Below are 13,799 nucleotides of genomic sequence, written 5' to 3' on the forward strand. Positions count from 1 at the left end.
TTTTACAACTATTGGTACTAGAGATCAAAAGTTTACTGAAGAGACAACCTGGACTGTGGTACATTGATCACATGTATGTTTAAAGTTGGAAACCATACAACATGCCCATTTCAATAACAAGCCAAAGAGTACCAAATCATAATCCACAAAACTGTCATGGACAATCCCCTCATCAAGGACATGGAGCAGTACACACCAGCAGCGGTGACTGCTGCTGTCACGTCCACAGACACACTCTGGGAATCTTTGACTCCACTGTGATGACTCTGTGATAAAATAAAAGGTCCATTCCGGAATATTCATCTGATAAATACCAGAGTACACAGTTCACAGCTCACACTTCTGCCTTCATCTTACCGAGCGAACCATAAACTGAGAAACGTTCTCATATCAAGGTTTAAGAATGAGTAAAGAAGAGAAACCTTCAAATAACTCCGTCTGACGGGGGAACATTGTGACGCCGTCATCAAAGTTGAGGATGTTGAATTTCAAGTCCATAAAGTAATCCTCTGCAACTGTACCCCATATTTTCGGTGAGTTATATATATATATATATATATATATATATATATATATATATAGAAGTAAAATGAAAACTACAAATTGAGATTTATACTAAAGCAGGTATGTCATATGTGATATTGAAAACCTTACACATTAATTAAGTGAAAATTGTATTTCAAAGGTATGGCAGATGACTTAAACACGAGGGCAGGTTTTCTCACAGTTACATGTTCCAGACAGCAATTTAGATAAAAAAGCAATTTAACTGAACACTTCTCAAACAATTGATCATCTTTTCTTCCATGATAATTACATAGAAATCAATTTTGCAATTTTAGGTTATTACAAGCAACTGCTCAAAACCCTTTCCCCAATTTTGTATAAACCTCCCTTGGGGGAATGCCAAAACAGCTTGGGAAAAAAAAATCAGATTACGGACAAGTAAATTGTTAACAAGCTAAAAATTGGTATGTTTACGAGTAAATGAAGTCCCAGTGGATACATACTTATCACATACACTGAAAAAAATAAATCTAAGTGCATGTAAATATAACATATTTAAATCTGTGATATTAAGAATTAAAAATGAAGTTTGTTGCTTTACATGAATACATCTAGTTTTGAACTTAATCTGTAATCAATCTTTTCATTTACACACAAACAACAAGCAATGATCTTGTTGTATTTACCTTTCATTTAACAATTTTAATCTATTGGGCAGATTGACCAACGTTTAGATGAAACATGCTTTATTTGTTTGAGTAGAACCACCACGGTAAAAAATATCTTGCTTGAGATTTTTATGTAGATCAAGAAAGACTAGTCTTTGTATAAACTACTTAATTTTTAGTATGTACAAAATTCATTTGCAAGTACAATATTTAATTTGGGTAAATAAAGTGAACTTAACACAATTAAGTTGACTGTACTTGCAAAATGTATTATTTACATACAAAAAAATTAAGTAGTTAATACAAAGACTAGTCTTTCTTGATCTACATAATTATCTCATGCAAAAAGTTGACTTTTTTTTTAAGTAGATCAAGCACAATATTTGTATCAGTGTATGTAATGAGTGACAGTGTGTGATAGTGTCAGGTTGGCTTCTGAATGAAAAACAGTTAGGAAAACATTGGAGTAGTTTATATTCTGATGATTACGATACATAATTGAGATATGGCAACACATAGCTTCTATTTAATATTTTAACTTAATATTTTAACTTATGGTGTCAAGTATTCAGCTGAAATAAAGTAACTTTGATAGAGTGATTAAAGCATGATGTTGCATGATGACTGTTGCAAAAATGCATGACTCTACTTCATCACAGAGATCTCTTCTCTTCTCGCTGGTCCGACCCGGACAAGAAGATCTTTGACATTCCCAACGTGTCTCCTGACATAATGCGGCTCATCCTTGACCACGCTTACACCGGCTCCGTTTCCGTCACACAGGACAATATGCAGGACCTTCTGATTGCTGCCGATCAGTTCAACATAGACAATGTCATACGTCTTTGCTACAGTTTCCTTGAGGAGCAAGGTTCCCTGAAAACTGTATTGGCATTTGGCATTTAACCAACTTCTGCTTCTACCCAATCTGCGCTCCAAGGCTTTCCACTACATCGTTGAGCACTTTGAGGAGGTTGCACGCTGTGAAGAGTTCCTGCAGATCCCCGTGGAGGAGCTCACTGATATCATTGAAAAAGACGACCTCTATGTAAAAAAGGAGAGTAGTGTGTTTGAGGCCGTCGTTAGGTGGATTAACCATTTACCTGAACAACGAGAGACACACGTTGTTGCTCTCTTACAGAAGGTACAATAGCTTCTATGAATATGTTTAGTTTACATTTCACATCATCAGGCTTTAATTGATGGTCTTGCGTTGACAGCTGTATAATTAACACTGTAAAGTCATATTTATTGAACTGAAGACAATCTGAGGTTTAATCTGTCAAGTCTAACGAAGCTTTGATCCTCTCTGGTGTCACAGCGACAGGCAACTCTATCATAAACAATGAAAAACGGTTACAGAAACATAAAAGGGAATCTTGGGAGTCTTTTCAGCTCATCCATTGGCTATGATACCTGCATTGCCTTGTCTTTCATCAATCTTTTATCTTTTAACCCTTTTTATTTACATGTATCCTTATAAAGCAGTACCTTTAGGTCAAAAGCCCACCTTTACATAAAAAAGATATAATATCTGCAATTAAGTGTCATGTGAATCTGATTTCACATTAATGTAAAAATAGGAGCTAGGTAGGTCCTGCCAATTTACAAAAAAATACGTGGGCTCTTTCTGGTCAGCTTCAAAGGCCCGCAGAGGCTCTTATTACCTACTGATTAATGCATAATTCATAATCCAATTTATTTTTTTCAAATAATACCACATTTCAGTTTACATTTGTTCAGACATTTTATTGTATTCACCAAATCAATATCATGCAGACACAAAGGGTATTGGTGCTTTCAGGGACATATAGATAGCGTCCTTGAGTCACTTCTGAATTAGAACTGTGCAATATACGGGGCAAGGACATACAGACCTTGAAGTATTTAGAAAATGGTGGTAAATCAGTTAAACTGGATAGATTATTTGACATTAAGTGCTACAGTCCATGCAGTTTTATATTAATGGATTCTATCCTCTCATGTCTGTTTAGGTCCGACTGGCTCTGTTGGATATGGAGTATTTCAGTGTAAACGTGGCCAACAGTGAGCTGGTGAAGAGGAACCCTGAGTGCTCCTCCATGATCAGTGATGTTCCCAGAGCTAATGTCATCAGATTTGGGCTGCCTTTACATGGAACATGGAACAGATTCACCCGGCCTCGCATGCCGAGATCCATTTTGCTGGCCATGGGGGGATGGAGTGGAGATGCAACTAACACCATTGAAGCCTATGATATCCGCACTGACCAATGGACACAAGTGCCGAACGATGCTGAGCGTCCTCGTTTCCATCACAGCACGGCGTTCCTCAATGGGTACGTCTACTATATCGGGGGTTTGACAGAGTGGATTATTTAAACAGCGTGCGCAGGTTTGACCCAGCAACACACACGTGGCATGAGGTGGCACCCATGTACTATCGTCGCTGCTTTGTAAGTGTGACTGTACTAAATGGGTGCATATATGCAATTGGAGGCCATGATGGGCACAATCCACTCAGCACTGCTGAGTACTACGAACCCCAGACCAACCAGTGGAATTTAATTGCACCGATGCACGGGCGGAGGGAGGACGCCAGCTGCACAACATTACACAAAAAGGTGGGTGAGCTGACCAACCACATGGAGTCATTAGAGTAGAAGTGAATGGAATAGAGTCCCCAACCACCGAAACACAAAACTCTGAAGAAATGCTAGATGTTAAGGAAATTGACGGGTTACTCAAAAAGAAACAAAACCTGAATTACACAGTTCTTCATGTATGGGGGCTTCAAAGACACATGCTGAATGGTAAAAAATCCTAAACTAATAATATTATGTCTTAAAATGTATGTTTTATCTGACTGATGGAATGGCCAAATTAAAAAGATAAAACAGGTCATTTGATTAAATCACATAACATTTAAACAAAGATTAAACAGGAATGAAACACTGAAAAGGTAAAATCAATTAATGGGTCAAAGACGTGACGCTTACTTTTTCTGTCCGATGGAACTTTTTACCTAATAATAAACATAAAATGATAAAATATAACATGTATGTCTAATACGTTCCTTCTACATGTGCCCACTCTTATTTTATTTAAACATGTTGGTTATTGGTCATTTTCTGCCATCTGAAGTGTGAAAACATCATGTGGGGTGACCGTCCGGCCTTGACTTCTGTTTGGACAACTGGTTTTAAATCACATTAAAACAATTTAAAAATAATGCTTGCCCTATTGGGCATACTTTCAAACTTGTTTTAGATTTATTGACAAAGTTATGGAACATTTGTACACACATTTCAATCATAATACACAAACTAATCTTGTCCGAATATGTTCATTGTCTGAATTATCATCTGGGGTGACCATGAAAAAAATACAATTGAGGGACTTTTATATTGACAATCATCTCAAAGAGGATGTTGCATCAGCCAGTTACTCCATGAGGGTCCCAGAGAGACAACTTGCAGGCCAGTAGTCTCTCTCTCCTTTACAAATAAATCCTCTTTCTAACTGCTGCAGTGTATACGTCACATTTTGATATCATGTGGGGTGACCACCCTAAAACTGTAAATAATTCGTTTTATTTGCAAATCTATATTTTGAAGGTAAATTTGTTAGTGATATGTGGTGAGAAGTAGCTAGCTTAGATCATATAGCTAACTGTTAGCCTGTTATATTTGATTAAACTTGAAAGCATCATGTGGGGTGACCACCTGTCATGTGGGGTAACCAACAAATGGCAATTCTGTATCAAATTCAAAATTGAATGTCTATCAGTTTTGGTTCAAATATAAATTATTGGTATAGCATGCATAAGTGGATACACCTTGTACACATTTTAAATCAGTTTTATGAATTTTAGAGTAAGTAAGAGGGTGACACTGCCATTATGGATAGAATGTATTTAAAAATGGTTTTCAAAAAATGAAAGGAAAAATGTGTCTTTCTTGAACAGTTAATTTAATTACCGATACTTTTAAATTTTGTTATGGAAATCTATGAATTTTGAGATAAATGGTTGCCCCAAATGACGGTTTAAAGGTTTAAAAACACCTTTGTTTGAAGTTTTCACATACATGTATGTGTACACTACATTTCAAATGTTTGGAAAATGGCCAAAAATATCTTTAAGTATTTTAAAAATGGGCTACTCAAAGGCCTTATACGCCTTTGACCCTAATACTCCTTTTTTTGTTTTCAGATCTATATTTGTGGTGGATTCAACGGGCAAAGGTACCTGGGAACAGCTGAATGCTACAATCCAGAGACCAAGCAGTGGACATTGATTCCACACATGAATAGTCGACGTAGTGGACTTGGGGTGGTTGCATATGGAGATAAAGTCTATGCAGTAAGTTGAAAACCAGCAGACATCACCAAAATAGTTTTCTCCATTGGTAATTTCTGTTTTATACAAGATACAGAGAGCCAGATGTGAACCATAATACTCTACTTTTTACTCCCACAGGTTGGGGGGTTTGATGGTCACAACCCTCTCCAGTCTGCTGAGAGCTACAATCCAAGAACCAACTCTTGGAACAACGTTGCATCCATGATAACTCCCCGCAGCAACTTTGGCATTGAAGTCATGGAAGACCTGCTCTTTGTTGTGGGGGGTTACAACGCCGAATATTATGTGGAGAACTACAACCCAGAAACAGATGAGTGGCGCGAGGTCTGCGTTTTGGATGTCTACCGGAGAACCGTGAGCTGCTGTGTTGTGTTCGGCCTCCCCAATATGGCTGATTATGTTCCCCGTCGTGACACCCTGCCGCCAATACATTCCGAGGACATTGGGAGAGACTTAGAGAACCCCTCCTGAAACCAATGTGGCCAACTATTACAGTCACCATCACTTTGGGCTGCCTTTACCTGGCTGTGGGAACGTTACTGACGTTACCATCATCCAACAGACATGGCTGTAACATAAACTCATAAAATAAAGTCATGATCAGCATCAATTCTGTCAATAACATTTTTATTGAAATTTCAACAGCTTATCAATGTTTTTTTGCAGCCTTATGCATGAAGAACATAGTTTAACATATCAGTTTTTTAATAAGTTTTCTGTCTGTAGATTATGCACATGTATTATGTATATTTCATGGCAACTGGAGGAGGTGCCAGTTCTATATTTGTGTGTATTTCCATCACAACCTGCAGTCCGATGGAATGGTTATCATGAAGACGCATCAAAATAAACAGTTTAAAGTCTACGAATACACATAACTAAATAAAAAAATTGGGTTTTCACATTTAATAATAATACATCTTTTATTGTCCACCGGGGTGGAAATTCATCTTTGGCTCACCAAGATACATACAGACAAGACATTGTGGGGTACAATACAGCAGTGAGGATCACACCGTAGAAAAAATAAAATTGCACTAAGAAGAAATATACCAACATTAAAAAACCTGTTTCAGAATCACCATCATCATCATAATCATCATCATCATCCTCATCGTCATCATCATCACCACCCTCATGCAGTTGTTCATTCTGTCAAATTAAGAATGTTGACTGCTCTGGGGACAAAAGACTTCTTATAAATATTTTTGGTTGCCAGAGGAACTCTGGCCGCGTTCAGACTGCAGGCAAATCTGATTCATATCTGATTCCTTCTCATATCCGATTTTCAGGGCTGACTGTCCACACTGTTTTTAGCAAGTGTCCAAATCGCATCTGGCTTTGTTCAGACTGGGCCACATCATTGACTGACCTGACGGGTTGCCGTAGCAACGACGTCGGAATGGAGGCGTCACCCAGCGCGTGTATTGTGTGACGTCATGTACTTGCGACAACAAAAACAATAACAAAATGGAGCCAGCTCGCTTCGCTTCGCTTGAGTGGACCCATCTCCCCACAGATTAATGAGGCATTTCGTTTCTTCCTCTGTCCAAGGACTGCTGTTTTCCGGCATCTTCCGACTGCTCCATACCTGTATCGTAGCTCCACAACTGGAAATGGGCGGGTGGTTTGGCGCATGGGTCTGGTCTGGCATCGCGTAGAGTGACGTCACGGACAGTCAAAACCGAGTGTTTGGAACTGTTCAGACTGTTCTGTTCTGCCCAAATGTGATATGAAACTACCTCCCGGAGGTGGTTTCCATCTGGTTTGCAAAAATCGGATCTCATGCGGTTTGGGACTGTTCAGACTTCAAAAGAGTCATCCAGTTTCGATCTGGATGGGCTAAAAATCGGATATTGGCTGGCAGTCTGAACGCGGCCTTAGTAGCGCTTACCAGAGTTCAGAAGCACAAACTCTCTGGAGAGAGGATGGGAGCCGTCGGCTGCGATGTTCAGAGCTTTCCTCCTTACCTTCTCCTTGTACAGTAGGCAGAAAAAGCCTTTTGAGACTTGCCAATGATTTTGCTAGCCATTGACACAATCCTAGACAGTTTGTTCAAGAATTTACAGTTTAGGTGACCAAACCAGGCAGAAAGGTGAAATTTCAAAACACTCTCAATCATGGTCTTATACACACGTTCTAAGACCTGCTGACTAACACTAAAGCTGTTCAGCTTTCTGAGTAAATAGAGTCGCTGGGAACATTTACCATGTATCATTACCATGCAGATTAATACAAATGTTGACTTCCAAAGAAAGAAAAACCAAAACATTTACGTGTGGATTTAGTTGAGATTAGACGGTCACAATAATTCCCAGCAGGAGGACAGTAGCAGACAGCCAGTAAAAGTAAAGCCTGTGTTAAGAACAACCATCAATGAACAGGAACTAAAGAACAAATTGTCGTGATGGGAGTACTTTTCAGAATTGTGGTGTTGAACTGAAAACTTGTATGAAGTATAAACTTCACGGCCATCTGAAAAGATCATTTTGCCTCTTTCCTATTCTCTGAATTAACTGCTTTTACAACAATGTGTCCACTGTTTAATAAGCCCCCACAGAAACATCTGGACCCCTCGCCTGTCAGATCCATTCATTCTCTGTATTTAATCGTGATAGCAGGGAAGAATTTTATGCGATACAGACAATTATCACCACGAGTGAGCTACAGCAGGAGATGGCTTTCTCTTTTATATGCAGTATATATGCCCCTGACAGGAATTAAAGCACACTAAACATACTGTAATTGTTCTTTGCACAAGACGAGTGTCAGAAGGTCGACAAAGGAATATTTCAAAATAGCGAGATAAGCCAGAGCTTTTATTATTTACTTAAATGCATTAAGATTTCATACAGGCATATGAATATATTGCTGTTCAGTTTTGTAAGCATTTTTGAAGTTATGCGCCTGTAAATTCCTAAACCGTAGAACATTTGAGAAACTGCAAAACATGAGGAGCCATCATTCATATAGTTATTTACTCAGAAGCTGATGAACTCTATCATTAATAAAGATTATGTGGACACACAGTAACTTGAAAATCAAAACGCAAATGAAAGAAAGAACATTTTTCAGCTGAAAATATGATTTTGTCTCATAAAACTATCACTTAAACTAAACTTTGGCTCATCAGAAACCTCTGCTTCTTAAGAATGGTTTCACTGACCAACTCAGCTCAGAAGAACCCAGTGGAATATTACAAGCTGCTCCTGTATTTATTTGGACCAAGCTGCACCAAAAGAAGCAGGGTAATCTGGCAAATAAATACAAAAAAGAAAAAGATGGAAAGGGAACACTTTTGTTAATACATAGGCTCTTTCATTTTAGACGGTTAATATGTCTAAGCCTCAAAATATCCCATTCATAATTCCTGGCTAAGAGAGAACAGACACAAGCTTTTGCACTTGAACATGTTTATTTTTGTAGGCTTTGGATACAAAAACGCTGAAAGGCTGCCGAGTTTAGGAAAAACAGATTTAGACAAGATAGATATGATTTGAGCTAATGAGAAAGAGGTACAGACTTGAGAAGCAGAAGACAAAATACCACAAGAAGAGAGAGAAGAGAAGAAGCATGCGTTCTCTGTTTGGGGTAGTCATAAGTATTTATTGGCTTCAAAGAGGGGCTTTTGCTTGCTCAGAGTTCACTTTTTAGAATGTGAACGAATGTGAATGTGTTTTCGCTCTAATATCTGGAAGGTGATCATGATTATTCTCAGAAATTCCTTGAGCATTATTAATGGGTTGTACTCAAAGAATACTTTCTCAGCCTAATGACTTTTCCACCTTGCTAAAAGCATGGGCGTAAGAGAGTCAACGTTGCACCGACAACCTGTCACTTGGCTGGACTGGGACCTCGGTCTAGACCAGGGGTTTCCACTCGTGGTCCTCGAGGGCTGGTGTTTGCATGTTCTAGATGTTTCCCCACTTCAGCACACCCTGATACAAATGACTGTCATTAACAGACCTGTGCAGACCTTGCTGACATGCTGATGACGACCATTCATTTGAATTGATGGATTGCCCTACCTTCCACCCCTGGTCTAGACAAGACTAACCTGTTCATTTCTAGATAGATTGCCATGGAATGATTTGTAGTCATCCTTGGCCCCCAGGGGGGTACATCCATCCATGGGAATAATGACTTCTTTGATTTTCTGGACCATTTTCTGTCACTGTGAATGCCACTAACTAGTATTTTACTTTTCCTGTGCTCTGTTTTGCTACTCACCTTCCTGTTTTCATCACTCTGATGTTTACTCTCTCCAGCCAATTCCTAATTCCTTATATATACTACGCTCTGGCATCGTTCCAGATGTTCAGTGGTGTCAAAGGTCCCTCTTAAATCCTTCACGTCAATTGTCAGACATCATTCAATTTCTTTCCATCCATCTTTCAACCAACCCTTCCACCCTTCCAGCAATCAAACCCCACTTAAGCTGACCCACCCATAGGTATCCTTATATCAGGACTTGCCGAGGCAACGTGTTTTGCTTAGGAAATGACTCATAAATTAGGTGAGCTCCCAGGCTGGCTGTGAAATAGCCAGACAAGCATACTGAATGGTTCCTGATTAGTGTGGCTAGAAGAAATGCCAGACAGCTGATGGCTGGAGGAATCATTTAAGACCATCGCGACTTGAAACAGGAAAGGAAAGCATATTGATCAGGCGGCAGTGACCGGTTTATAACTGCTGGAGTAAAGGGATGTCAGAGCTACCCCTATGGGTCAAGTATCGCATAAGTACTGCTTAACATTTTTCTCTGAAAGGTTTTTTCAGGGTAGTCTGAAGCTTTAGTGAGTTGAATCTTTTAGGTCACATAGAAAAGGATTTTATCCAAGATTAAGTCCATTCATTCACATAACCTTGCATTCTCCTCAAAACCGAGTCTGGTTTAACAGAACCTCTGAGTGGCTAGCTTTTAGTTTGTGTCCGGACAACAATGTTTCTGCACATAGTTTCTCTTTGTGTAACTGAGTCTCAGTCAATAGTTCTGCGAGCAGCGGCAGCGGTGTTGAGTCACGAAGGCTTGCCAATGTCCTCCTGAGTTTGTGACGCTAACCACGGTGGTATGGTAGTTTCCTTGTGAAGTGTTGACTGGGGACTCATAGGTCATGTGTAGCAATGGAGGGACATCTTACTTGCTCAGACTCTGTTAATCTTTTCATGATATTAAGCCTTACAGATGCTGCTCAAATCCCCCTCCCTTCCCACCCCATCCTCCATAAATTGGCAATTCTTCTCTTTTGTTTCAGTGACATTTTGTTATTGAGGCATGCATGTGTGTGTATTAGAAACAGAACCATGGAACTATGTAGAAGGCAGTTTGTGCTTTGGCTGATTTCTCTAAGTTCTTATGTTAATTAGTGCTCAATATCAAAGTAATGTGGTGAGTGAGTTCAGTGTTTATGTTGGTGTTTCATTGCCTGCTGCAACAATGGTTTTTATCAAAAGTGACAAAACCTGACCACTCCCATTATCACAATGGCCCTGTATTGACCTAGGACACTGTAGTGGAACAGCCAGTGGCATTTCCTTAAAACCTTCTGTTTGACCAACAGAAATTACAATGAATGCCTCTGCAGAAGTTGTATACATCTTTTAAATACCATATTACAAACCTCATTCTCTCACACAAATATTCAGACAACTGCTTTTGTTTTTCTATTTCTTAAACCTATGCAGTGCTTTTCTTTATCTCAGACACACGTGTACACCATCCAATTATCACATCTGTGTGCAGCCTGTGAACCTGCAGGTTCTAGGCCACAGGTGGTTTCAATCGTGCTTTGGACCTTTATTCATCATCTTCAATTAATATAATGAGCACAATATTCAACATGTTTCCTGACATGTTTCCTGAGGTCACAGCTATTTATTTCCCTGCACACTGAAGCAACAAGACATACATAGTGTATAATCAGCATATAATCACAAAATGTTAACCATTTCTATTCATTATTAAAACAACTGCATGGAGGAATGCATGAGTTGTATCCAGAATGAAGATTGCAAGTAGTGGCTGCGTCTTGTGGTGGTAAGACAAAATGTCTACAAAGCAAGGATGTGTTCATGATTGTACATTAACATAAGGCACTTCAAATTATATAAATACTTGAGCAATTGTATTGTTTAAGGGAAGTTTACACTCTGAACTTCAGATTCAGAATAGATCCTGTGAATTTCCATAAAAATTGTTTGCAAAACAAAAATGAAACTCTGAATTTACGATCAAGGTACTGGCTGCGGTGTTTCCGCGGCCAGTACCTTGTTTTCATTGAACAGTGCTTTTCTCTGTACGAATATAACTGTCCTTCCCTCTACATTTCTCCTAACCCTTACCCTGAAAAACAATGGAAAAAAAAATGTTGACTTGGGAGAAGATTGCACAAAACCATCTTTCGTTTTTGACAAATTGTTACATTTGCCGCTACTGCTGATGTGAAAATAGTCACAGAAGAAGACAGTGGATGATCATTCAAGTGATTGATCAGAGGCAAAGCCTTTATGTCATTCACAAATGCATGATGATTAAGTCGTGTTGTAGCGCAACTACATTGTATTAATGAGGCCAAAAAGAGCTAAACGACTACACTTTAATGACTTTAGATTGATCGACTATGTCACACCAGAGAATGCAAATACACAAAAAGCATTTTCATGACACTTTTGTGATAAACTTGATCATCGAAACAAATGAAAAACCTCCTCATGCAAGCATATAAAGGTTTTTGCGATATTTGACTTTTTTGGGGCATTTTTGGTGTTTTTTTAGCTACATTCACAGTGTAAGGCAAAAGCGACCCAAATCCAATTGTTTCACCCAAATCAGAATTTTTTTTTTTTAAATGGGTGTCTGAACAGATGACACGAAATCCAATATTTTTTACATTACGGCTGCATCACTTTCACATGTGTTCCTAAATTGGATATTAGTGTCTGATGTTTTCCAATGCGACTTCAGTCTGAACTGTCAAGTTGCATCTCACATGCCTTTGACATGACTATTGTGTAATGAAAGTCACAATTTCCCCCCACAGGATTTATTTGGATGAAATCGGCTTCAATGAAGCCAGTTACGTCATTGACCACAACTCCTGGCTCCTATCCCTCATCCAAACACGTCTCTGTACAGATATTGAAGCCATCGCTCCACACATGACCAAAGTCCTCATGGTTCGTCTCATTATGAATAGTTTTTTCATTTGTCCACTTCAACTGCACAAAAACTTCAAAAACAAATCGTCCAGGCTACCTGCTGCTGCATCCTCGTTTACTTCTGTACCCCTGACGTACTGCATTTGGCGTCACTTAGTGTTACTGCATACTGTATGTGGGTCACTGGTATTCAGTTCCCAACAATGTCTGATATTAGATGCATTTATAAAAAACCTTTTACAGATTTTGGCAAAAAAATCACAACTGAGCATGAAGATGTGCAGTTGAACGTATCCTTTGACCTGGAGCACCAGTTGATGACCGGAGCTCCTGGTGGGTCTCTCTGCACTGCCAATGACTGACGTCAGTTGTTTGGAAACCCTTCCTCTCTGAATCAGGTCATGAATTGGCAGTACAACCGGCCATCAAAACCCCAAAAATCCCACTTTTTTGACTCACAGTAAGGAAGTCTTGGCTGTGGGGTGTATCGTTTTCTAGCTTTGGCCTAAACGATTGTCTGTTTTGGCCGACAGTGTTTCCTGGTGGTTATGGTTGAGTGTACCATCTCTGCAACCGGCTTCAGCACTCGATCATGCTTGTCAGTGAAAGTGGTCTTCCGCAAAGGCCTTTGTTCAGCTGCTGAGCATGTGCTTGATGAATCCTCTTCACGGTGTGGACAAAAAAAGCTTCTTTTTTCCTTAACCTCTAAATGGCATGAATTACATCACTCACAGCATTTTTAATGTTCTCACTCAAATGTAGGATATAAAATATTTTCCTATTTTTGATTGTTTTTCACCACCTCATCCCTTAAACATGCACCAATCTAAAAGTGGAGGATTTCTACGAATGAGGCAGTTTTTCTCCCATACACGGATTTGAACTTAAGTAACAAATAAGTAACAAAATAACGAGCCATTTTCCGAGTAAACGGTTTCCTGTGGCAATCTATCGCTGTAAATAGCTTAAAATTACAAAAAATATACAACATAAGAGGGACATTTATGATTGTCTGTAAAGACTCTAAAGTCTGAATGGAGAACTAATATCAGCAGAGAATTCATGTCAATCACAAACTGCAAAAAACCCAGAGCCTAACAAAACAACCCTTCAATACTAATTTTC

General features: G+C 39.1%; 1 pseudogene; it reads left to right on the top strand.

The window, feature by feature from the left end:
- The first annotated feature begins 435 nt into the window (after positions 1–435).
- Positions 436–5,988, top strand: LOC133423365 (kelch-like protein 10; annotated as a pseudogene).
- The last annotated feature ends 7,811 nt before the right edge of the window (positions 5,989–13,799 follow it).

This window comes from Cololabis saira, chromosome 22 (assembly GCF_033807715.1).
Source record: "Cololabis saira isolate AMF1-May2022 chromosome 22, fColSai1.1, whole genome shotgun sequence".
Lineage (NCBI taxonomy): Eukaryota > Metazoa > Chordata > Actinopteri > Beloniformes > Belonidae > Cololabis > Cololabis saira.